Below are 27,137 nucleotides of genomic sequence, written 5' to 3'. Positions count from 1 at the left end.
ATGACAGCAAAGGTTCAATGGCTTTAGGCAGTTATCTGGGAAGAAACAAAGATAATAGTTATAAGTTACTTTAGAGTTATTTACCCTAGATATAACCAAATGATATATCTTAGAAACTGTTATCAGTGAGTTTAATTTTGTGTAGTCTAGAGTAGGTAGGGAATTTTGTGTCTTTTTTTTTCTTTTAGAAATAAGTATTTGAATTATTTTATTATAATTTTTTTCTGACTTTTGATACTAGCACTAAAGGTTCTTAGTCACTCTCTGACATTCATCTGTCTTCATCTTTATTATAGAGGAATTCTACAAAAGTGGTTGCCTTTGTATTAAAAGAATTTGCATTTTTGTTATCAAGAATTGAATGGGTCAGTTAATTTCTAGTCTTAAAATCTTCCTATTATTAATATTGCTAAGTCAGTACCTTTTTTTTCATCTTTTTAAATTTGTTCTCCTGTTTATCCAAGTTAGATTAAAAATCTTTTCATATAATGGAGCACCAAGTGTTCTTTTTACTTTTGTTTGGTTAGATTTTGCTTTATTACTTTTTTCTTCTATTGTTTTTGTTTAACTATATGGAATTTGACAAAATGTATTAAAATTGTTTTAGAAAATACAATACAAATTTAATAAATAAATTACTTCCAGATGGAAACTTTGTAACTATTTTGACAACAGTAGTATTGTGTATCAGTGTACCACAGATAAGGATAAAGAAAAGGCTAGAAATAACAAGGAATGAAAGTGGAACATAGTAGTTTAGCTCTCTATTTATATGCATTTCTATTTGTTTTCAGTAAAGACTTTAATGCTAAATTAAAATTATTAAAATATTTATATCTCATGAGGAATTTTGATTTTTTTAAATTTTATTTTATTTCTACATTATTTTGTTGGTACATTACAGCTTTACATAATGGTGTGACTTGTTGTTATGTATTGATACATACACACAGTATAATAATATAGTTTGGCCAGTATCACTCCTGAGCACTTCCTCACTTCCTCTTCTCCTCCCTTACCCCCTTTCCTCTATTATACTATAATAAAATTTAAAAATCTATACAATATTAAGAAATTATTAAAACATATGGAAAAAAGATAATCCCAGAGAATGGTAAATAAAATCATAATGGATTTGACTCCCCCAAAATTAGTACCCATAACATATTAAGAATATTTTTAAAAACACAAAACCAAAATAAAGGGCAAACGATTTGAATAAGTACTTTACAAAAGACTAATTCCAAATGACCAAAGAATATCTGAAAATAAGAATTTATGTTTAACTTAATTTAAGCAGGTACAATGGAAGAGGGCAAATAAGGGTGAAAAATGGATCATGCTAGGAGTTCAAATGGGGAAAAACCACTCTGGAGACTAACTAGGTTGAGGTTAGTGCTTCATTAATTAGATTGTCAAGAAAGGCTTCTCTCAAAAATTAAAGGAGCAGGAGATTATGCTGTATTTCCATTTTGTGTCCTATATGTGTGTGGTGTGTGTTTGTGTGTGTGTGTGTGTGTGTATCTGTGTGTATGTGTTTATACATTTTCATTTAAACTTACCTCAATTAAAATACTATATTTATAGAGGTCTTATAGATATTTTACTTAGCTTTATATTTAGGTACCTGATATTCTCAAACTTTCTATTTTTAAATCATTTTTAAATTAAGAAAAATTGCAAAAGTTGTAAAGAGAATTCCTATATACCCTTCATTACACGTATCTTGATTTTAACACCTTAATAACATTATTATTATTATTATTATTATTATTATTATTATTATTATTAAATTAGGGTATTAACATTAATATAGTACAACTGATTAGACTATAGAAATTATTCATATTTTGCCAGTATTCCTAATAATGTCCTTTGAGGACCAAGATTCAATATAAGATATGATAATTACATTACTTGCATCTCTATAATCAATTGGAGTTTCTGCTTTTCATGACCTTGACACAAGGAGACTTATTTTGTAAGATGTATCCCAATTTGAATCTAGTTTTCTCATGATTAGGTTCAAATTTATGCATTTTGGGCAATAATACTTCACAAATGATGATATGTCGCTTTCCAAATGTCATTTCAAGAGATATGTGTTATTTAAACATCTTATTACTTATGATGTTCACTTTGATGAGTTAAGGTCATATCTTCCAATTTTTTTCATTTTTATCCCTTTTTTAAAATTAATTTATCATTGGGAAACTCTTTGAGATATAAAAACATATGCATATTCATCACACTTTGTCCACTAATTTTAGCATCCAGTGACATTTCCTTCTTATGATAATTGTTTATGTTTTATTTGCCCTAATGGTAATTATTCGTTCATTTTCCATCACTGTCACAAAATACCTGAGATAATCAACTGATAAAGAGGAAAGGTTTATTCTGGCTCACAGTTTTGGAGGTGTCACTCCATAGTTGGTTGGCTTTAGTGATGTGTAGTACATTGTGTCAAGAGCTCAGGGCAGAAGAGGCCTATTCACTTCATAGATATTACAAAGCCTGAGAGACAGGAAGGGGCCAGTATCCCAATGTATCCCGAAAGGGCATACTTCAAATGACCTAAATATATCCCACTAGCCCTACTTCTCAAAAGTTCCACCATCTCCCAGCAGCACCACAGACTGGGGACCAGTCTTTGAGCACATGAACCTTTGAGAAGTACTGCTGATCCAAGTATAGCAACCATTTTTTATGTTCATCATTACATGTTTATTGAATGTAATTCTCTAAGGGACAGCTATCTTCTCTCTAGTTTATTTTTATTTATCAATATAAGCTTATGAATGTATTCTTTTGTTGTAATCCATTGCTATAATTATTTATTATATTATTCAAATTATCCAAGTTTTGCCACTGCACATTCCCTGAAGTGAGATTGTATATTTACTCAGTGTGCTTTTATTTGTTGATCACTTTCTTATTTTATGGCACTGTATGATGTTCCAGGTCTGTGTTCTAATTATCCTGCCCAAACCCTTTCCTCAGATGTATCTCAAGGAGTGCTGCTCCTTTTTTACTCTTGGGAAGGAAAACATTTAATATACATTTTTTAGTATGTTTTTTAAATTAGAGCTTTGCAGTTATACGTAGAGGTTGAGGTCATACCAACGAAATACACCATTTTAATCAAGTGTAAAATTCAGAGGTATAAAGTACATTCATAAAATTGTGCACCCATCATCACCATCAATTTAAGAATGTTCTCACATCCCAGAAACAAACTCTGATTGAGTTAAGTAGTAACTAGATTCACTGTTTTCTCACCTACTGCTAATAGTTATTCTACTTTCTGTCCTTTTCAATTTTTTACTCTAGGTAACTGATAAATGGAATCTTGTAGTCATATGAATCTGGCTTGTTTCAGTTAAAATACTTTCAGGGTTCATCCATGTGGTAGAATGCATTTGAAATGAATTCCTTTTAAGATTGAACATGTATATGCCACAGTTTGTTTATCCATTCATCTGTTGATGATGGATATTTGAGTCATATCCATCTTTTGGCTCTTGTGAATAATGCTGTGATGAAATATGGTATACAGTTTTCTGTCCCAGTACCTACTTGTACACATCTTTGCCTTGATATCTAAAAGTGAAGTTACTGGATCCAATGGTAGTTTTAGGAGAAGACAAATTCTTCACAGTGGCTGCACCATTTTATATTATCATGAGTAATGCACAACAGTTCCATTTTTTTCCATCTCCTTACCAACACTTTGTTATTGTTTGTATTTAAAATTATCCTAATGAATGGGATGTGTTATCCATTGTGATATTTATTTATATTTCCATAATGATTGATAAATACTGAGCAATCTTATATGTTCTTATTTTACATTTCTATATATCTTTTGGAGAAATTTCTATTGAAATCTTTTTTTCTGGTTTTAAATTAAGTGTCTTTACTTTTATTTTGAGTTACATGAGTTCGACATAATGCCCTATCAAATATATCTTTTGCAAATATTTTCTCTCATACTTTGTTTTTTCAACTCTCTTGATTATACCTTAAACACTGAAATTCACTAAGTTGTAAATATTGTTGAAGTCCAATGTATTTTTTCTTTTATTTCCTATTCTTTTGGTGTCAGACCCAAGAAGTTAATGTCAAATCTAATGTCATGAAACTTTGTTCTTATGCCAAAAGTTTTAAAGCTTGAGCCTTAAAACTCTAGGTATGTTATTCATTTTGAGTTAATTTGTATGTCTGATAGAGGTAAGGGTACAACATAACTAATTTGCATATGTATATCCAATTTATTGCAGCACCATTTGTTGAAAAGGTTACATTTTACCCATAGCCTCTTTGTTAAAAATCAGTTGAAATTATGTGAATGGTTTGATTTGAGCTCTCTATTCTGTTACAGTGGTTTATATGTCCCCATCTTTACACTGTCTCAATCAATGTAGCATTGTAGTAAATTTTGAAACCAAGATGCGGGAGTCCTCTAACTTGTTCTTTGTTAAGATTATTCTGGCTATTTAGAGTCTCATGAGATTCCAAATGAATTTTTTAATTGATTTTTTTAAATGCACGACAGCAAATGCATTACAATTCTTATTACACATATACAGCACAATTTTTCATGTCTTTGTATATAGAGTATGTTCATGCCAATTCCTGTCTTTTACATGTACTTATTTTTGCATTATAATTCTTATTGCACATATATATCACAATTGTTCATATTTCTGTTTGTATATAAACTAAGTTCACACCCAATTCGTGTATTCATACGTGTTCTTTGGATAATGATGTCCATCACCTTTCACCATCCTTGCTAATTCCCTGCCCCCTCCCTTTCCCTTCCACCCCTCTTCCCTATCTAGAATTCATCTATTCCTCCATTCCTCTCCCTCCCTACCCCACTATGAGTAAGTCATCTTATATCAGAGAAGACATTCAGCATTTGTTTTTTGGTGATTGGCTAACTTCACTTAGCGTTATCTTCTCCAATGCCATCCATTTACCTGCAAATGCCATGATTTTATTCTCTTTTATTGTGGAGTAAAATTGTATATATGTCACATTTTTTATCCATTCATCCACTGAAGGGCATCTAGGATGGCTCCACAGTTTAGCTATTGTGAATTGTGCTGCTATAAACATTGATGTGGCTGTGTTCCTGTAGTATGCTGTTTTTAAGTCCTTTGGGTATAGTCCGAGGAGAGGATTAGCTGGGTCAAATGATGGTTCCATTCCCAGTTTTCCAAGGAATCTTCATACTGCTTTCCATATTGGCTGCACCAACTTGCAGTCCTACCAGCAATGCATGAGTGTACCTTTTCCCCCACATCCTTGCCAACACTTACTGTTGTTTTGTCTTCATAATAGCTGCCATTCTGACCGGAGTGAGATGATATCTTAGAGTAGTTTTGATTTGCATTTCTCTAATTGCTAGAGATGATGAACATTTTTTCATATATTTGTTGATTGATTGTATATCCTCTTCTGAGAAGTGTCTGTTCAGGTCCTTGGCCCATTTATTGATTGAGTTACTTGGTTTTTTTGGTGTTTAGATTTTTGAGTTTTTATATACCCTAGAGATTAGTGCTCTATTTGATGTGTGAGGGGTAAAAATTTGCTCCCAAAATGTAGGCTCTCTATTCATTTCATAGATTTTTTTTTGGCTGAGAAGAAAATTTTTAGTTTGAGTCCATCCCATTTATTAATTCTTGGTTTTAATTCTTGTGCTGTAGGAGTGTTATTAAGGAACTTGGGACCTAATCCCACGTGATGACGATTAGGGCTTACTTTTTCTTCTATGCATAGTCTCTGGTTTAATTCCTAGGTCCTTTGTTCATATTGAGTTAAATTTTGTGCATAGTGAGAGATAGGATTTAATTTCATTTTGTTGCATATAAATTTCCAGTTTTCCCAGCACCATTTCTTGAAGATGCTATCTTTTCTCCAGTGCATGTTTTCGGCACCTTTGTCTATATATAAGATAATTGTAATTTTGTGGGTTAGTCTGTGTGTCCTCTATTCTGTACTATTGGTCTACCAGTCTGTTTTGATGTCAATACCATGCTGTTTTTGTTACTATTGCTAAGTAGTATAGTTTAAGGTCTGGTATAGCGATGCCACCTACTTCACTCTTCCTGCTAAGGATTGCTTTAGCTATTTTGGGTCTCTTATTTTTCCAGATGAATTTCTTGATTGCTTTTACTATTTCTATGGGGAATGCCATTGGGATTTTGATCAGAATTGCATTAAGTCTGTATAGTGCTTTTGGCAGTGTGGTTATTTTGATAATATTTATTCTGCCTATCCAAGAGCAAGGTAGATCTTTCCATCTTCTAAGGTCGTCTTTGATTTCTCTCTTTAGGGTTCTGTAGTTTTCATTGTATAGATCTTTTACCTCTTTAATTAAATTGATTCCCAAGTGTCTTTTTTTGAGGTTATTGTGAATGGGGTAGTTTCCCTCATTTCCTTTTCAGAGGATTTGTCATTGATATACAGAAATGCCTTTGATTTATGGGTGTTGGTTTTATATCTTGCTGAATTCATTTACTAGTTCTGGAAGTTTTATGGTAGAGTTTTTTGGGTCTTCTAGGTATAGAATCATATAGTCAGCAAATAGTGCTAACTTAAGTTCTTCTTTTCCTGTACATAGCCCTTTTATTTCTTCTGGCTGTCTAATTGCTGTGGCCAATGTTACAAGAACTATGTTGAATAGAAGTGATGAAAGAGGGCATCCCTGTCTTGTTCCAGTTTTTAGAGAGAATGCCTTCAATTTTTCTCCATTTAGAATGATGTTGGCCTGAAGCTTATTGTAGATAGCCTTTACGATTTTGAGATATGTTCCTGTTATCCCTAGTTTTTCTAGTGTTTTGAACATAAAGGGGTGCTGTATTTTGTCAAATGCTTTTTCTGCATCTCTTGAGATGATCTTATGATTCTTTAAGTCTATTGATGTGATAAATTACACTTTTTGATTTCCATATGTTGAACCAACCTTGCATCCCTGGGATAAATCCCACTTGATCATGGTGCAAAATCTTTTTGATATGTTTTTGTATTCAGTTTCCCAGAATTTATTGAGAATTTTTGCATCTATGTTCATTGGAGATATTGATCTGAAGTTTTCTTTCTTTGATGTGTCTGCCTGGTTTTGGAATCAGGGTGATATTGGCCTCATAGAATGAGTTTGGAAATACTCTCTCTTTCTCTATTTCCTGAAATAAATTGTAGAGTATTGGTATTAGTTCTTCTTTAAAGGTCTTGTAAAACTCGGCTATATATCCGTCTGGTCCTGGGCTTTTCTTGGTTGGTAAGCTTCTGATGGCATCTTCTATTTCCTCACTTGATATTGGTCTGTTTAAATTGTGTATATCTTCATGACTCAATCTGGGAAAATCCTATGACTAAAGAAATTTGTCGATGCCTTCAATGTCTTCTCTTTTATTGGAGTATAAGATTTCAAAATAATTTCTAATTTTCCTCTGTATTTCTGTAGTGTTTGTTGTGATATTACCTTTTTCATCATATATGCTGATAATTTGAGTCCTCTTTCTCCTTCTCTTTATTAGCCTGGCTAAGGGTAGGTCTACTTTGTTTATTTTTTCAAAGAACCAACTTTTGTCAGTTTTTTTCAATTATTTCTTTTGTTTCGAATTCATTTCTGATTTTAATTATTTCTTGTCTTTTACTGCTTTTGCTGCTGATTTGTTCTTCTTTTTCTAGGGCTTTGAGAGGTAGTGTGAGGTCATTTGTTTATTGACCTTTTTTATCTTTTAAGGAATGAACTCCATGCAATGAATTTTCCTCTTAGTACTACTTTCATAGTGTCCCAGAGATTTCGATATGTGTGTCTATGTTCTCATTTACCTCTAAGAATTTTTTACTCTCCTCCTTGATGTCTTCTGCAACCCATTGTTCATTGAGTAGCATATTGTTTAGTCTCCAGGTGATGGAGGAATTTTTATTTTTTATTTTGTCGATGATTTCCAATTTCATTCCATTATAATCTGATAAAATGCATAGTAGTATCTATACTTTTTTGTATTTGCTAAGAGTTGTTTTATGGCATAATATATGGTCTATTGTGAGAAGGATCCATGTGCTGCTGAGAAGAAAGTGTATCTGCTTGATGCAGGTTGAAATATTCTGTATATCTCAGTTAAGTCTAAGTTTATTGATTATATTATTGAGGTGTATAGGTTCTTTATTCAACTTTTGTTTGGAAGATCTATCCAATGGTGAGAGAAGTGTGTTACAGTCACCCAAGAGTATTGTGTTGTGGTCAATTTGACTCTTGAACTTGAGAAGAGTTTGTTTGATAAACATAGCCGCACCATTGTTTGGGTCATATATATTTAGAATTATATGTCTTGTTGGTGTATGGTTCCCTTAAGCTGTATGTAATGTCCATTTTTATCCCTTTTGATTAATTTTGGCTTGAAGTCTACTTTATTTGATATGAGGATGGAAACCCCTGCTTGTTTCCACAGTCCATGTGAGTGGTATGATTTTTCCCAACTTTTTACCTTAATTCTGTGTATATCTTTTCCTATGAGATGAGTCTCCTGGAGGCAGCATATTGTTGGGTCTTTTTTTAATCCAATCTGCTAGACTATCTTTTGATTGGTGAGTTTAAGCCATTAACATTTAGGGTTATTATTGAGACATGGTTTGTAATTCCAGCCATATTTGTTTATTTTTTTATTTAACTTGACTTGGTTTTCCTCTTTGATTAGTTTTTCCTTTCGTGTAGTACCTCCCTCTGCTGATTTTCATTGTTGTTTTTTTTATTTCCTCTTCATAGGATATTTTGCAAAGGATGTTTTACAGTGCTGGTTTTCTAAGTATAAATTCTTTTAACTTTTGTTTATCATGGAAAGTTTTTGTTTCATCTTCAAATCTAAAGCTTAATTTTGCTGTGTATAAGCTTCTTGGTTGGCACCCATTCTCTTTCAGAACTTGATATATGTTGTTCCAGGATCTTCTAGCTTTCAGAAAACTCTGCCGTTGTCTGATTGGTTTTCCCCTACATGTAATCTGATTCCTTTTTCTTGTGGCTTTTAAAATTCTCTCCTTATTCTGTATGTTGGGTATTTTCATTATAATGTTTCTTGGTGTGGATCTGTTGTGATTTTGTACATTCAGCATCCTGTATGCTTCTTGAATTTGGATTTCCAATTCATTCTTCATGTTTGGAAAGTTTTCTGATATTATTTCTTTGAATAGATTGTTCATTCCTTTGGTTTGGACCTCTATGCCTTCCTCTATTCCAATAACTCTTAAATTTGGTCTTTTTTGCTCATAGTTTCTTACCATTTTCGCTATGTGGTCTATGTTCTTTTCAAGATGATATATTTTATCTTTATTGTCTGATGCCGTATCTTCCAAGTGATGTTTTCATTTGAGCTTTTAATTTGCTTTTTTATTTCTTTCCATTTCAAGGATTTCTGTTTTGTTTTGTTTTGTTAGAACCTCTGTCTCCCTGTTGAGGTGATCTTTTGCTTCTTGGATTTGTTTATGTAGCTCATTGTCAAAGTGATCTTTCACTGCTTGTATTTGTTCTCTTATGTCTTCTTTGAGTTCACAGAACATTTTAACCATGTAAATTCTGAAATCTTTCCCTGTAATTTTTTCTGCTGTTGCTGCCAATTATTCCAATGATGTGTTATATTGATTTGTTTGTTGTACTTTCTTCCCTTCTCTTTCCATGTTGCTTGTGTGTCTTCCTTCCAGCTCTGTGGGTCTGGTGTGTTATTGTTTTTACCCTATAGATTTGTAGTACTCTTGTAGGGTTCCAAAATCCCTCCTTTGTTGGGAAGGACAGTGTTAATAGATCCCAATATCAACAATACATCACCTGTGAACAATTTGTTGTTATGAAGACATTTACAGTTTAGTCTCAATGTCTGGGAATGTTGGATTCATTATTGTTTATTTAAAATATAAACAGTAGTTTCATAAAAAGGTTTACAGTTTTTGGCAGTGGACAATGAACTGGGGGTTAGGCATAGGACAATATGTGGAGAGGGAAAGATGTGAGGGTATATAGTTAATATATCTTAGGAAATGTGAAAGAGAAATCTAATGAAGAGAGTTAGTAGCAAGGGAATAGACACGAAGTAATTTAGGGTAGACAAGTATATGGGCAGACAGTAGAGTACATAAAAAAACACACACATATGTATTTAGAAAAATACAGGATGTGAAAATAGTAAAACATGGGGGGGTGAATGAAGAAGAAAGAAAAAAGGGAAAAAAAGAAAGAAAAAGAGAAAAAGGGGGGGCTTATGCAACTCCTCTATAGTATATTATTCAGGTGACTCAGTCCTCAAAGTCCTATTTCATGCCAAGTTCTTGGTTTTACATATGTTGGGGATGTGAGGGCCAGAGGATAGAAGGGTAGAAGAGAAAGAAGAAGAAGAAAAGAAAAACCCAAAAGAAGAAACCAGGGTTGTTGCTAGTTTTAGAGATCCGTTTCTTTCCTGCTTCTCTTCTCATCCAGTAGGTGGGGTTGTCTGTTTTAAGCTGCTGTCTCTGCCCTCAGGATAGTATAGGTAACCAGGGTGAGAATACTGGACCTGCTCAGATGGAGATCTAATCTGAGAGTCACGCCCCCAAATATGGCAAGAAAGATTTTCCAAGATGGAGTCGGTCTGCTTCCAGCGCCAGGGTGTCTGGTGAGGTTGGAGGAGCTGGGCGATGGCCTTGTACTTTGGATAGATAGCAGCCAACTGTCCTGTGTGGGAACAGATCACAGTCTGGAGTTCTGCAGAGGTGCTGATAGGTGATTCTGCTAAGCCACTTGAGAACCATGTCTGAGCTAGAACTTTGCTGGCTTTGGGTCCAGAGTCCAGAGTCCTACTTGAATGCAGAGGCTCTGATTTCTGCATGGGGGTGGGGGTCACAGTGTTATTGATTTCTGTGAAAATCCACTAGATGGGGGTCCTCTCACACTCTCTGAGATGTTGTATTCTCACTAGGAGAGACCTGGGTCACATATCAAAATAGGATGCTTCCTCTTTTGGCCCCACATCTTGCAGTCCTTTATATGAATTTTTGAATGGACTTTGCTGTTTCTGCAAAATCCTGATGGCATTCTTATAGGGACTGAATTAAATCTATAGATCAATTTGGATAACATTTCTTTTTTGAAAATATTATTTTAATCCATAAACACAGGATTCCTTTTTAGTTATCTGTATTTTCTGCAGTATGTTGTAGCATTCAATGTATAGGTCTTTTGCTTCTTTGGTAAAAATTTATTCCTAAGCATTTCAATGTTTTTAATGCTATTGTAAATAGAATTTTTTTGTTTATTTTTATTGATTCTTTTTAGTTATATATAACATAAGGATTCATTTTGACACAATTATAAAAGCATGGAATATAGTATTCTCTAATTCAATTTCCAGTACTTTCCCTTTCCCTCTACTCCTCTTTTCTCCCATTCCCTTCCCTCTACTCTTTTGACCTTCCTGATCTTTACTTACAGATTTTTTTAAAAGTTTGTGTCTTGTGGATATACATAATGGTGAGATTCACTGTGGTATATTCATATATGTACATAGGAAAGTTAGGTCAGATTCATTCCATTGTTCTTTCCTTTTCCCTCTCCCTCAATCCCCCCAGTACAGTTATCTTAAGTTTATTTCTATGGAATCTCACCCTTTTATTTTTTCCCCTTATTTTGGATGAGCTCCTGCATATCACAGGAAATATTGAAATTTCATCTCACTCCAAGCGGAATGGCAGTTGTCAAGAATATATATAATAATAAGTATTGGCAAATATGTGGGGAAGAAGGTACACTCCCATATGTTTGGCGGGACTATATATTAGTGCAACCACTCTAGAAAGCAGTATGGAGATTCCTCACAAAATTAGGAATAGATCTAGCATATGACCCAGCTATCCCTCTCTTTCATATATCCAAAAGTTCTAAAATCAGGATATACTATAGGGATGCAGCCATATTAATCATTGTAATGCTCAATTCATGTTAACCAAGCTATGAAACTAACATAGGTACCTTCAACAATGAATAAAGAAAATGTGGTATATATACACAATGGAGTACTACTCAGCCATAAAGAACTATGAAAGTATGACATTTGCCAGTAAATTGATGGAAGTGAAAACTATCATGTTAAGTGTGATTATTTTCTTAATTTCTCATTGGTTGTGTATTTTTAATGTATAGAAATGTCACTATTTATATTTGTTGATTTTGTATCCTACAGCTTTGCTAACCTTATATCCTAAAGGATTTTTGAAATTTTTTTAGAATCTTGAAGATTTTCTACATATAAAATCATGTCATTTATTAACAGATAATTGTACTTATGTCCCTTAAGTTCGATGCCATTTATTTTTTTCTCATCAGATTGCTCTAACTAGAACTTCCAGTACTAACTAGCAAAATAGAGCATCCTTGTCATCTCATTCTTGAACCTAGGGGAAAAACTTTGATTCTTTAATTATTGAGTACAGTATTACAGTTTTTCATATAATATCTTCACCATGATGATGAAATTTTTAAAATGTAGTTTATTGTATATTTTTAATCATAAATAGGTGCTACTACTGGAAAAAATGTGCATGTGTTTTTATGTGTTGGCGTGGATTTATATAACCATGAGGTTTTCCTGTTCATTTGTTAATGACATATATTGTGTTGATTAACTTCTTTCTTTTTGTGTGTTGAACAGTCCCAACATTCTAGAAGCAAAATTTTCTTAGTCATGGTGCCCAATTCGTATATAATATGTTGATGAATTTGGTTTACTAATATTTGGTTGATGAATTTTGCATTAGTGTTCATAAAGAATATGTAATATGTATAATTTTCTTGTAATATTTTTATCTTGTATTTGTATCATTGTGTTTCTGGCCTCTATTATATAAGTTAAGAAATTATTTTTATGAGTTTGAAAAGAATTTTTGTTACTTATTCCTTAAGGTTTGATGGAATTCCCTAGAGAAATCTTCTGGCTAATTACTGATTCAAACATCTTGTTATAGGTTTATTCAGATTTCCTCTTTTTTATGAGTCATTGTTGGTATATTGTGTGCTTCTAGAAATGTGTTCATTTCATTTAGGTTATACAATTCTTTGGCATATGTTTGTTTTTAGTATTACTTATCTTTTATGTGTAAACTTAGTAATAATGCTATCACTTCTGCTTTGAATTTGAATCCCCTTTTTTCTTTAGGCTCATTAAAGTCTGATCAATTTTGTTGGTCTTGTCATAGATCTTTTTGTTGACTTCTTTCCAATATGGTTTTGTTGATTTCTCTACCATTCTATTTTCTCTTTTAGTTAATCTGCATATTAACTTTTTTTATTTTCTTGATTCTGCTGGCTTTGTGTTTAGTTTGCTCTATTTTTCATAGATCTTTAAGCTCTAAGTTCAGTTTATTGATTAAAGATCTTCTTTTTAATGTGTCTGTTTTCACCTATAAATATTCTTCTTAGCACCACCAGGTTTTAAGTTTTTATAAATGTCACTAATCAGGTTGATGAAGGAAATTCTCTTCTCTTCCCTAATTTATTTTTAATCATAAATTAGTTTGGATTTATCAAATGTCTTTTACACACCAATTGAGATGATCATGTTTTTAAATCTTTTATCATGTTTTTATGATGTATCAACTGATATAAAAATGTTAAAACAATCTTACATAAATTGGCTGACTGTAGGCTGCAAAGTTTTGTGTGTTTGGTTGTGTGTGTGTTTATGCGTGCACGCCATACTGAGAATAGAACCAAAGACCTCATGCTTATTAGACAAGCACTCTACCAGTGAGAAACATCTTTAGCTCCACATAATCATTTTTTATCCCTTTTATATATTGCTTAACTGGATGTGCTAATACTGTTAAATTTTTATGTCTACATTCATGAGAGACTTTGGTCTACAGTGTTTCCTTGTAAACAATATGAAATATTTTAATACTAGGGCACTGCTGTTTTAAAACTGAGTTACTATTCTTTCCTCTTCTTGGCTTTTCTTAAACGGCTCGTAAAATTTAAATAACTCTCCTCTCAAATATTTAATACTTTCATTGTTTTCCCGTCTTGGTATTTTTTAATCCTATTTCGCACACTTAAAATTTTTAACAGGTAAATAGTAATATTTTTGCATGATAATCTGTCAATAAATAAAATTTTACCTGAAGTGACTCCTATAGCTTTCTTTGTCACTCAGCATTGACATACAATTAATTACATATTGAACTTCTACAGTTTAATTGCTTTGAGATATATACACTGATGAAACAATCACTTTGGCCAAGATATGTGTTATGCACTGAGCTTTGCTTATGCTCTTTTTTCATGAACTTCCTCAATATTCAGTCCCATACAAATATTCATATACTTTGTATCACTTTAGATTTGCATACATTCTTAAATTTTTCTATAAATGGAGTCATGTAATATATACTCTTTGTCTGAATTTGTTCACTCAGCCTGATTGTGAAATTCATCCATATTGTTACATGTGTTAATAGTTCCTCTCTTTATTGCTGAGTAGTATCTCATTGTATGGCTATACCACATTTTATTTATTTATCCATTCACCTGATGATAGACATTTGGGTTGTTTCCAGTTTTAGGCCATTACAAATAAAGCTGCTATGAACATTCCTGTACCAGTCTTTGTGTGGACATATGTTTTCAGTTCTCCTGGGAAAATACCTATGACTGTGATTGCTGGGTCATATGGTAAGTGTATGTTTAACTTCATAAAAAATAAAACCAAATCATTTTTAATGTGGCAATAAATTTCATATTAAGTCAGCTCAAACATGAGCTAGAAGTTCTGGTTGCTCAAAATCTTTTCCAGTGCATTAGGTATTGTCTTCTTAATTCAAACATGAGCTAGAAGTTCTGGTTGCTCAAAATCTTTTCCAGTGCATTAGGTATTGTCTTCTTAATTTTGGCAATTCTGGTGTATGTTTGTTATGGTACTTTTTTGTGGTTTTAATTTTAATTTTCCTGACTATAAGATATTTTGAGCACCTTCTCAAGTTTATCAGGACTCTTGGTACTTCTTTTGCACTATCTCTATTCAAATAGCTTTCCCATTTTTTAAAAAAGTTGATTATCATAAAATTATTAGCTTGTAAGAAGTCTTAATATAGGAAAATTCTTTTCTGATATACTATAAATATTTTCCCCAGATGATTGCTTGCATTTTTGTTTTCAAAGGAAAAAGTTGGAGAAGTCCATTTTATTAATTCCTTATTCTGTAATGATGTATTTGTGTTCTAATAAATCTTTTCCCACTCTAAACTCAGAAGGGCTTTCTCTAGTATTTTTGAATAGTATTTTGGGATTGTACATTTTGGTCTGTGACCAGCTTTGATTTAATTTTTCTATTTGTTGTAAGAGTTGATGGTAATTTTTTTTTTACCATAAATGTCATCATATCCTAATTATCTGGCACCATTTGTTGAGTATAGATTTTTCTTTCTCCATTAAAATGCTGTATTACTTCTGTCAGAAATGTAGCTAAACATATTTGTATGTGTTTAATTCAGCCATATTCATCTATATGTCTATTATTTCACAAATGCCTAAGTGTTTTGATTACTATGGCTTTATATAGCATCTGTTAAAATCATATAGGTTAATCTTCCAAATTTGCTTTTATTTTAAAAATTGCTTTGTTTACTCTCTGTACTTTGAATTACTGTAAACATTTTAGCATTAGCATATCAATTTCTAATTTGATTTTATTGACTCTGGATACAAAATTAATGGTAATTGTCATCTCAACACACTTAGTCTTCTAACACTGAACATGGTGATCCTCCAGTTTTGGAAATTATTTAAATTTATTTCAAGGACATTTTAAGTTTTCAGCGTGCAATTTTAACAAACCCATTTCCTAGGGTTACTCATAAGGATGTTACATTTTATATTCTGTATTATAGATAGAATTGTTTTAATGATTTAACTTTCCAGCTAGTTTATAAGAATAAAGTTGAGTTTTAAACAACCTGGATACTATGATAGTGTTTATCAATAATTAGAGTTCATAGTTATTTTTACCTAAATAAACCTATCATCTGATAAACAGTCTTACTTCATTTTTATCATCCATGCCTTTTATTTCTTTTACTTGCTTTATTTTTTTTAAATTTTTTTATTGTTGGTTGTTCAAAACATTACATAGTTCTTGATATATCATATTTCACACTTTGATTCAAGTGGGTTATGAACTCCCATTTTTACCCCGTATACAGATTGCAGAATCACATCAGTTACACATCCATTGATTTACATATTGCCATACTAGTGTCTGTTGTGCTCCGCTGCCTTTCCCATCCTCCACCCTCCCCCCTCCCCACCTCTCCCCTCCCCTCCCCTCCTCTCTCTCTACCCCCTCCACTGTATAACCCTGAGGGTCTCCTTCCATTACCATGCAATTTCCCTTCTCTCTCCCTTTCCCTCCCACCTCTCATCCCTGTTAAATGTTAATCTTCTTCTCCTGCTCTTCGTCCCTACTCTGTTCTTAGTTACTCTCCTTATATCAAAGAAGACATTTGGCATTTGTTTTTTAGGGATTGGCTAGCTTCACTTAGCATAATCTGCTCTAATGCCATCCATTTCCCTGTAAATTCTATGATTTTGTCATTTTTTAATGCAGAGTAATACTCCATTGTGTATAAATGCCACATTTTTTTTATCCATTCGTCTATTGAAGGGCATCTAGGTTGGTTCCACAGTCTTGCTATTGTGAATTGTGCTGCTATGAACATCGATGTAGCAGTGTCCCTGTAGCATGCTCTTTTTAGGTCTTTAGGGAATAGACCAAGAAGGGGAATAGCTGGGTCAAATGGTGGCTCCATTCCCAGCTTTCCAAGAAATCTCCATACTGCTTTCCAAATTGGCTGCACCAATTTGCAGTCCCACCAGCAATGTACAAGTGTACCCTTTTCCCCACATCCTCGCCAGCACTTGTTGTTGTTTGACTTCATAATGGCTGCCAATCTTACTGGAGTGAGATGGTATCTTAGGGTGGTTTTGATTTGCATTTCTCTGACAGCTAGAGATGGTGAGCATTTTTTCATGTACTTGTTGATTGACTGTATGTCCTCCTCTGAGAAGTGTCTGTTCAGGTCCTTGGCCCATTTGTTGATTGGGTTGTTTGTTCTCTTATTGTCTAATTTTTTGAGTTCTTTGTATACTCTGGATATTAGGGCTCTATCTGAAGTGTGAGGAGTAAAGATTTGTTCCCAGGGTGTAGGCTCCCTATTTACCTCTCTTATTGTTTCTTTTGCTGAGAAAAAACTTTTTAGTTTGAGTAAGTCCCATTTGTTGATTCTAGTTATTAACTTTTGTGCTATGGGTGTCCTATTGAGGAATTTGGAGCCCGACCCCACAGTATGTAGATCGTAGCCAACTTTTTCTTCTATCAGACGGCGTGTCTCTGATTTGATATCAAGCTCCTTGATCCATTTTGAATTAACTTTTGTGCATGGCGAGAGAAAGGGATTCAGTTTCATTTTGTTGCATATGGATTTCCAGTTTTCCCAGCACCATTTGTTGAAGATGCTATCCTTCCTCCATTGCATGCTTTTAGCCCCTTTATCAAATATAAGATAGTTGTAGTTTTGTGGATTGGTTTCTGTGTCCTCTATTCTGTACCATTGGTCCACCCGCCTGTTTTGGTACCAGTACCATGCTGTTTTTGTTACTATTGCTCTGTAGTATAGTTTGAAGTCTGGTATCGCTATACCGCCTGATTCACACTTCCTGCTTAGCATTGTTTTTGCTATTCTGGGTCTTTTATTTTTCCATATGAATTTCATGATTGCTTTCTCTATTTCTACAAGAAATGCCGTTGGGATTTTGATTGGCATTGCATTAAACCTATAGAGAACTTTTGGTAATATCGCCATTTTGATGATGTTAGTTCTGCCTATCCATGAACAGGGTATATTTTTCCATCTTCTAAGATCTTCTTCTATTTCTCTCTTTAGGGTTCTGTAGTTTTCATTGTATAAGTCTTTCACCTCTTTTGTTAGGTTGATTCCCAAGTATTTTATTTTTTTTGAAGATATTGTGAATGGAGTGGTTGTCCTCATTTCCATTTCAGAGGATTTGTCGCTGATATACAGGAATGCCTTTGATTTATGCGTGTTGATTTTATATCCTGCCACTTTGCTGAATTCATTTATTAGCTCTAATAGTTTCTTTGTAGAGCCTTTTGGGTCTGCTAGGTATAGAATCATATCATCTGCAAATAGTGATAATTTAAGTTCTTCTTTTCCTATTTTGATGCCTTTAATTTCTTTCGTCTGTCTAATTGCTCTGGCCAGTGTTTCGAGAACTATGTTGAACAGAAGTGGAGAGAGAGGGCATCCCTGTCTTGTTCCAGATTTTAGAGGGAATGCCTTCAGTTTTTCTCCATTCAGAATGATGCTAGCCTGAGGCTTAGCATAGATTGCTTTTACAATATTGAGGTATGTTCCTGTTATCCCTAGTTTTTCTAGAGTTTTGAACATAAAGGGATGCTGTACTTTGTCGAATGCTTTTTCCGCATCTATCGAGATGATCATATGGTTCTTATTTTTAAGTCTATTGATGTGGTGAATAACATTTATTGATTTCCGTATATTGAACCAGCCTTGCATCCCAGGGATGAATCCTACTTGATCATGGTGTACAATTTTTTTGATATGTTTTTGTATCCGATTCGCCAGAATTTTATTGAGGATTTTTGCATCTAGGTTCATTAGAGATATTGGTCTGTAGTTTTCTTTCTTTGAAGTGTCTTTGTCTGGTTTAGGTATCAGGGTGATGTTGGCCTCGTAGAATGAATTTGGAAGTTCTCCCTCTTTTTCTATTTCCTGAAGTAGCTTGAAAAGTATTGGTATTAGTTCCTCTTTAAAGGTTTTGTAAAACTCTGCTGTATACCCATCCGGTCCTGGGCTTTTCTTAGTTGGTAGTCTTTTGATGGTTTCTTCTATTTCCTCAATTGATATTGGTCTGTTTAGGTTGTCTATATCCTCCTGACTCAATCTGGGCAGATCATATGACTTAAGAAATTTATCTATGCCTTCACTATCTTCTAATTTATTGGAGTATAAGGATTCAAAATAGTTTTTGATTATCTTCTGTATTTCTGAAGTGTCTGTTGTGATATTGCCTTTTTCATCCCGTATGCTAGTAATTTGAGTTCTCTCTCTTCTTCTCTTCGCTAGCATGGCTAAGGGTCTGTCGATTTTGTTTATTTTTTCAAAGAACCAACTTTTAGTTTTGTCAATTTTTTCAATTGTTTCTTTTGTTTCGATTTCATTAATTTCAGCTCTGATTTTCATTATTTCTTGCCTTCTACTTCTTTTGCTGTTGTTTTGCTCTTCTTTTTCAAGGATTTTGAGATGAAGTATGAGATCATTTATTTGTTGGTTTTTTCTTTTTTTAAGGAATGAACTCCAAGCAATGAATTTTCCTCTTAGAACTGCTTTCAATGTGTCCCATAGATTCCGATATGTTGTGTCTGTGTTTTCATTTATCTCTAAGAATTTTTTAATTTCCTCCTTGATGTCTTCTATAACCCATTGATCATTCAGTAACCTATTGTTCATTCTCCAAGTGATGTATGCTTTTTCCTTCCTTCTTTTATCGTTGATTTTCAGTTTCATTCCATTATGATCAGATAAGATGCATGGTATTATCTCTACTCCTTTATATTGTCTAAGAGTTGCCCTGTGACATAATATATGATCTATTTTTGAGAAGGATCCATGTGCTGCTGAGAAAAAAGTGTAACTGCTTGATGTTGGGTGGTATATTCTATATATGTCAATTAAGTCTAGGTTATTAATAGTGTTATTGAGTTCTATAGTTTCCTTATTCAACTTTTGTTTGGAAGATCTGTCCAGTGGCGAGAGAGGTGTGTTGAAGTCTCCCATGATTATTGTATGGTGGTTACTTGCTTTATTTTAATTACTAATTCTCTAGTATAGTGTTATGAAGAAGTGGGAAAAAAGCCATTCTTGCCCTGTTCCAGTACTAGAGATAAAACAAATAACTCTTTAATTTTTAATTATGTTGTTAGCTGTAGGATTTTCTTAGATGTTCTTTGTCAGTTTGAAGCAGTTTCCTAGTTTTCTTAAATATTTATCATGAATAGTGAATTTTCTCAGTGACTTTTCTGTATCTAGTGAAATACTTTCATGATTTTTCTTCTTTATTATTAGTATTATTTGCTTTTATTGATTTTCTAATGTTGAGTCAATGTTTCTTTCCTGACATAAACCCTACATGCTATTAATTATTTTATTTATTTTTGATTTGTTAATATTTATACCTTTCTAAATTAGAATATTTAATTTTTTATTATGTCTTTATCATGTTTTTGGATTAAGTTTATGTTGGTCTTATAAATGAATTGGGCTTTGTTTTCCTCTTACTTTACTATCTCAAAGTGTTTCTGTAGCATTGGTGTTATTTTATCCTTCCATACTGGCTGGAATTAACCAGTTTAGAAGTCTGTACCATTGATCTATGTGTAATCCCTTTATTAATAACACAGTCTTTATTATTATTCCTGTTAAGTCTTTAAGACCAGTGGACTGATCTCTCCCAATCATTTTTTTCCTCTTATGATGCTGTTTCCTGTTCCAGCTTCTAATCCCTTTGCTTTCCTTAGGAAATTTAAAATAAGTATATCTGTATTTTTTTTTTTTTTGAGAGAGAGAGAGAGAGAGAGAATTTTTAAATATTTATTTTTTTAGTTTTTGGTGGACACAACATCTTTTTATTTTATTTTTATGTGGTGCTGAGGATCGAACCCAGTGGCGCATGGTAGGTGAGTGTGTTACCGCTTGAGCCACATCCCCAGCCCAATATATCTGTATTTTTTAAAAAAGATCTTTCTGAAATTATGATAGTATGTATGTTAATTGATCAATTTAGGATTTATTAGATTTGATTATTTTACTATCTTAAGTCTTCTCATCCATGAACATAGTGTCTGTCCATTTATTTAAGTGTTCTTTCATTAGCAGTTTACAGTTATCATCATATATGTCTTATAGATTCTTATCTAGTTAATTTTACTTTGTAGATAGCTACTTTAAGTAGTGGTTTTTATTTTGGTTTGCAATCGATCAAAACTGTTATTTAGAAATATTATTGCTTTAGTTCATTGGCCTTGCCTCTTGCTATTTTGCAAAATTCATGGAAATTTTTGTATATTTCTTTGAATTTCTTTATGGGTAATGACTTCTAAAGCATCCCTTTTTTAAAAATCAACATGCATAATCATTAAATTTATTTTAAATTGTGCTTTATATTCATCCCATTAATTTCAATGAGTTATGTTCATTGTAGTAAAATTCAAAATATTTTCAGAGATTAAAAATTATCTAAAATGCTTGAAAACAGAAGTATTTCGGACTTCAGATATTTGGGGGGAGTGTGTGTGTGGAATTGTTACATACTAAATGAGATGTCTTTGGGAACGGTCCCAAGCCTAAACACAAAATGTATTTATGCTTCATATGCACTTCGCATACAAGGCCTCAAGTTGATTTTTTGCAGTGTTTTTAGTATATTTGAGTTTTAACTGCAACTTGTCACACAAGGTCAAGTGTGGATTTTCCACTGTGGCATCACATACATACATCACATACATGCTCAAAAAGATTCAGATTTTTGATTTTCAGATTAGAGATGTTCAACCTGTGTCTCATTGTTCTCTATGTTTATATTCATAAGACATTTAATTGGATTGGTTTTATAACTCATGGCATATGAGCTATGTTGGTGAAGATACCATAACTGATCCCCAAAAAAGGGTGTTTTGCAGTTACTGAAGGTAGTGTTTTATAAATATAAGCAGATGAAAGTAATTACTAGTTTAAAATCTATTTACTGATAGTGTACTTATTTATTTAAAACTTTTATTCTGTCATTTTTTGCTTCCATTTTAAAACTGTTATTAGGTGCATAGAGATTTAAAACTATTTAAATTTTCCTGAATAATTGCTCATTTTGTCAATATGACAAATTGCTCTTTTGCTTGATTTTTTTTTCTTTTTACTAGTAGTATAGTGGTTCCCAAATTCTTATTCCGAATATTTTCGTGATAAGGCTTTTCCTACCTTCATTTACTTTTAGCTTATCTGTATATATTGTAGGAAGATTATACTTGAGTCTTGCTTTTTTAAAATGTTTATTTTTGTTTTCTGTTTGTTTCCTTTGTTCTTTGGTTCTCTTTTGCTGCTTTTTAATAGTTTCTGAATATTTTTAATATATGATAGCTTTTCAGTTTTATTTAGTCTATTTAATTTTCCTTTATATTTTTGTATGTTGTGATATAAATTATAATACTATAATTTTATTGTCTACTTAGACTTAATATTGCACAACTTCACATAAAATGTAGAAAACATACTCATTAATGTATCACTACCCTTTCACTATTGGTTTAGTTATATGTATTTCATATAATATTAAAAAATCCTCAAAACAGTATTGTATTTTGAACTAAAAGAATCTCGCCTATTTTAAAGGACTAGAGAAGGAAAACAAATAGTCTTCTTTAATTATTCAGAAGTTTACTAGTGCTTGTACTCTTCTTTTTTTCCCAGAAGATTTTCCCTCTTTTTTGTTTCATCTAAAAGAATTTTCATGAGCAGTTACTGTGGAGAAAGTATGCTGCTGGCAAATTGTTTTATTTTTCTGGTATCTCAAGAAGGCTTCTATTTTCTTTTCATTTATTTATTTATTTATTCTTTTTGGTTGCTCAAAACATTACAATGATCTTGACATATCATATATCATACATTTGATTCAAAAGGGATATGAATTCTTATTTTTACCATGTGTACAGATTATAGGATCACATTGGTTATACAGCCACGTTTATACATACTGCTATACAAGTGTCTGTTGTATTCTGCTACCTTTCCTATCCCCTTCCTATCCTCCCTCCCCTCCCGTCCCCTCCCATTATCTCTCTCTACCCCATCTACTGTAACTCATTTCTCTCTCTCTCTTTTTTCCCCTTTCCCCTCACATCCTCTTATATGTAATTTTGTAGAAAAATGAGGGTCTTCTTCCATCTTCCGTGCAATTCCCCTTCTCTCTCCATTCCCTCCCACCTCTCATCCTTGCTTAGTGGTAATCTTCTTCTCATGCTCTTCCTCCCTGCTCTGTTTTGAGTTGCCCTCCTTATATCAAAGAAGACATTCGGCAATTGTTTTTTAGGGATTGGCTAACTTCACTTAGCATAATCTTCTCTAATGCCATCCATTTCCCTGCAAATGCCATGATTTTGTTATTTTTTAGTGCTGAGTAATATCCCATTGTGTATAAATGCCACATTTTTTTATCCATACATCTATTGAAGGGCATCTGGGTTGGTTCCACAGTCTAGCTATTGTGAATTGTGCTTCTATGAACATTGATGTAGCTGTATCCTTGTAGAATGCTCTTTTTAGGTCTTTTGGGAATAGTCCAAGAAGGGGAATAGCTGGGTCAAATGGTGGTTCCATTCCCAGCTTTCCAAGGAATCTCCATAATGTTTTCCAAATTGGCCGCACCAATTTGCAGTCCCACCAGCAATGTACAAGTGTACCCTTTTCCCCACATCCTCGCCAGCACTTGTTGTTGTTTGACTTCATAATGGCTGCCAATCTTACTGGAGTGAGATGGTATCTTAGGGTGGTTTTGATTTGCATTTCTCTGACTGCTAGAGATGGTGAGCATTTTTTCATGTACTTGTTGATTGATTGTATGTCCTCCTCTGAGAAGTGTCTGTTCAGGTCCTTGGACCATTTGTTGATTGGGTTATTTGTTATCTTATTGTTTAATTTTTTGAGTTCTTTGTATACTCTGGATATTAGGGCTCTATCTGAAGTGTGAGGAGTAAAGAGTTGTTCCCAGGATGTAGGCTCCCTATTTACCTCTCTTATTGTTTCTTTTTCTGAGAAAAAACTTTTTAGTTTGAGTAAGTCCCATTTCTTGATTCTAGTTATTATCTCTTGTGCTATGGGTGTCCTATTGAGGAATTTGGAGCCCGACCCCACAGTATGTAGATCGTAGCCAACTTTTTCTTCTATCAGACGCCGTGTCTCTGATTTGATATCAAGCTCCTTGATCCATTTTGAGTTAACTTTTGTGCATGGCGAGAGAAAGGGATTCAATTTCATTTTGTTGCGTATGGATTTCCAGTTTTCCCAGCACCATTTGTTGAAGATGCTATCCTTTCTCCATTGCATGCTTTTAGCACCTTTGTCTAATATAAGGTAGTTGTAATTTTGTGGATTGGTCTCTGTGTCCTCTATTCTGTACCATTGGTCTACCCGCCTGTTTTGGTACCAGTACCATGCTGTTTTTGTTACTATTGCTCTGTAGTATAGTTTAAAATCTGGTATCGCTATACCGCCTGTTTCACTCTTCCTGCTTAGAATTGCTTTTGCTATTCTGGGTCTTTTATTTTTCCAGAGGAATTTCATGATTGCTTTTTCTATTTTTGTGAGAAATGCCGTTGGGATTTTGATTGGCATTGCATTAAACCTATAAAGTACTTTTGGTAATATCGCCATTTTAATGATATTAGTTCTGCCTATCCATGAGCAGAGTATATCTTTCCATCTTCTAAGGTCTTCTTCTATTTCTCTCTTTAGGGTTCTGTAGTTTTCATTGTATAGGTCTTTCACCTCTTTTGTTAGGTTGATTCACAAGTATTTTATTTTGTTGAGGATATTGTGAAATGGGATGGTTATCCTCATTTCCATTTCAAAGGATTTGTCACTGATATACAGGAATGCCTTTGATTTATGCGTGTTGATTTTATATCCTGCCACTTTGCTGAATTCATTTACTAGCTCTAGAAGTTTCTTGGTAGAACCTTTTGGGTCTGCTAGGTATAGGATCATGTCATCCACAAATAGTGCTAATTTAAGTTCTTCTTTTCCTATATTTATGCCTTTAATTTCTTTTGTCTGTCTAATTGCTGTGGCCAGTGTTTTGAGAACTATGTTGAATAGAAGTGGTGAGAGAGGGCATCCTGTCTTGTTCCAGATTTTAGAGGGAATGCCTTCAGTTTTTCTCCGTTTATAATGATGCTAACCTGAAGCTTAGCATAGATAGCTTTTACAATGTTGAGGTAACTTCCTGTTATCCCTAGTTTTTCTAGTGTTTTGAACATAAAGGGATGCTGTACTTGGTCGAATGCTTTTTCTGCGTCTATCGAGATGATCATATGGTTCTTATCTTTAAGTCTATTGATGTTTTATGTTTTTGTATCTGATTTGCCAGAATTTTATTGAGGATTTTTGCATCCATATTCATTAAAGATATTATTCTGAAGGTTTCTTTCTTTGAGGTGTCTTTGTCTGGTTTTGGAATCAGTGTGATATTGGCCTCGTAGAATGAATTTGAAAGTACTCCCTCTTTTTCTGTTTCCTAAAATAGATTGAAGAGTATTGGTATTAGTTCTTCTTTAAAGGTCTTGTAAAACTTGGCTGTATATCTGTCCGGTCCTGGGCTTTTCTTGGTTGGTAATCTTTTGATGGCTTCTTCTATTTCCTCACTTGATTTTGGTCTGTTTAAGTTGTGTATATCTTCCTGACTCAATCTGGGCAGATCATATGACTTAAGGAATTTATCGATGTCTTTACTATCTTCTATTTTATTCAAGTATAAGGTTTCAAAATAATTTCTATCTTCTGTATTTCTGTAGTGTCTGTTGTGATATTGCCTTTTTCATCTGCAATGCTGAGAATCAAACCCAGTGCTTCTCACATGCTAGGCAAGCACTCTACCACTGAGCCACAACCTCAGTTCCATGAATTCTATTTTCTATGTGTTCTTCATTTCTTGAAATATAGTTTTACAGAGTATGCTAATCAGGGTTTGATTTTGCTTTTGTTTTTCTCATCCCTTCAATATTCTATTTTGTCTTCTGACTAACATAGATTTGGGTAAAATATTCCCAGATTTGAATTGTTCTTTCCTTGTACATAATTTCTCATTTTTTTTTATCAAATTTCCAGGTTTTTCTTGTATTCCCATTTTGATTATTATGTTTCTAAACATGGTTTCCTTTATATTTATCTTTCTGGGGGCTCCCTGAGATCCTTCAATCTTTAAATTTATGTTCATCACCAATTGATATGTATTGTTGCCTTTTCTATTGCCCGTCTCCCTTCTTTTCAAACTCCTCTTCTGTAGTGACCATTTTACCCATCGGTTATATCTGTTAATACTATCCTTTTCTCCCCCCATCATTTTTTTAGTTATTTACTCTTCAGTTGGATAAATTAATGTATCTTAAAGTGTTTTACTTTCTCTGCTTCATCTCCATTCTTCTGTTAAGTTTATCACTAAATTTTTATTGCAGATATTCTGTATTTAAATATTTAATTTTTCATTTTTTATTACTTCTGTTTATCTGCTAAGATTTACTGTCTTTTCATTTATTTCAAGTATGCTTTTGACTTTTTCTTGGAACTTATTTATTATAGCTGTTTCAAAGTTATTGCCTGATATTTCAAACATCTGTCCTTGAGGTTACTATTTGTCTTCTCTCTTGATAATAGATATCATTGTCTTTTATTTTTCTGTGGTTTAGTTTGCATTACATCTTAGAGTGATGAATGTTACATTATGTATCACCTGAGTTCTGCTCAAATTATTTAGAGAAAGTTAACATTTTTATTTAAGCAGGAAATATATCCATCTAAATTTAGATCATGAATTCCTTTTTTCTGTTTACTATAATTTAAATATCATGTTCAAAGACTTTACTATGTTGGCCTTTCTCTTATACTTGTGTTCAAGGGTTAGTATGAGATTGTTATGGTTTCAAATTTCAGTTCGGTTTTCTAATCTTTTAATGCTGGCTTAGATGTATCTTATGTATGGGGCTGGGGATGTGGCTCAAGCGGTAGCGCTCTTGCCTGGCATGCATGTGGCCCGGATTCAATCCTCAGCACCACATACAAAGATGTGTGTCCGCCAAAAACTAAAAAATAAATAAATAAATAGATAGATAAGGAAAAAAAAAGATGTATCTTATGTATGTGTGGTTCAGGAAGTTTATTGAGCCTAATCCAGAGCCATACATAGAATAAATCAAACTCTTTCTGAATTGTTCTTTGTCCAAGATTTTGCCTTCATCTGGTCA

The 27,137-nt window shown here is 33.1% G+C and overlaps 1 protein-coding gene across 3 annotated transcripts in view; it reads left to right on the top strand.

Annotated features, from left to right (window-relative positions):
• Positions 1 to 27,137, top strand: part of LOC107146251 (zona pellucida binding protein) — a 98,297-nt gene that overhangs the window by 58,695 nt on the left and 12,465 nt on the right. The gene's annotated exons all lie outside the window — the stretch shown is intronic.

Source organism: Marmota marmota, unplaced genomic scaffold (assembly GCF_001458135.2).
Source record: "Marmota marmota marmota unplaced genomic scaffold, marMar, whole genome shotgun sequence".
NCBI classification, from domain to species: Eukaryota; Metazoa; Chordata; class Mammalia; order Rodentia; family Sciuridae; genus Marmota; species Marmota marmota.
The sequence above is the reverse complement of the archived record's forward strand: the minus strand, read 5'-3'. Positions and strand labels throughout refer to the sequence as shown.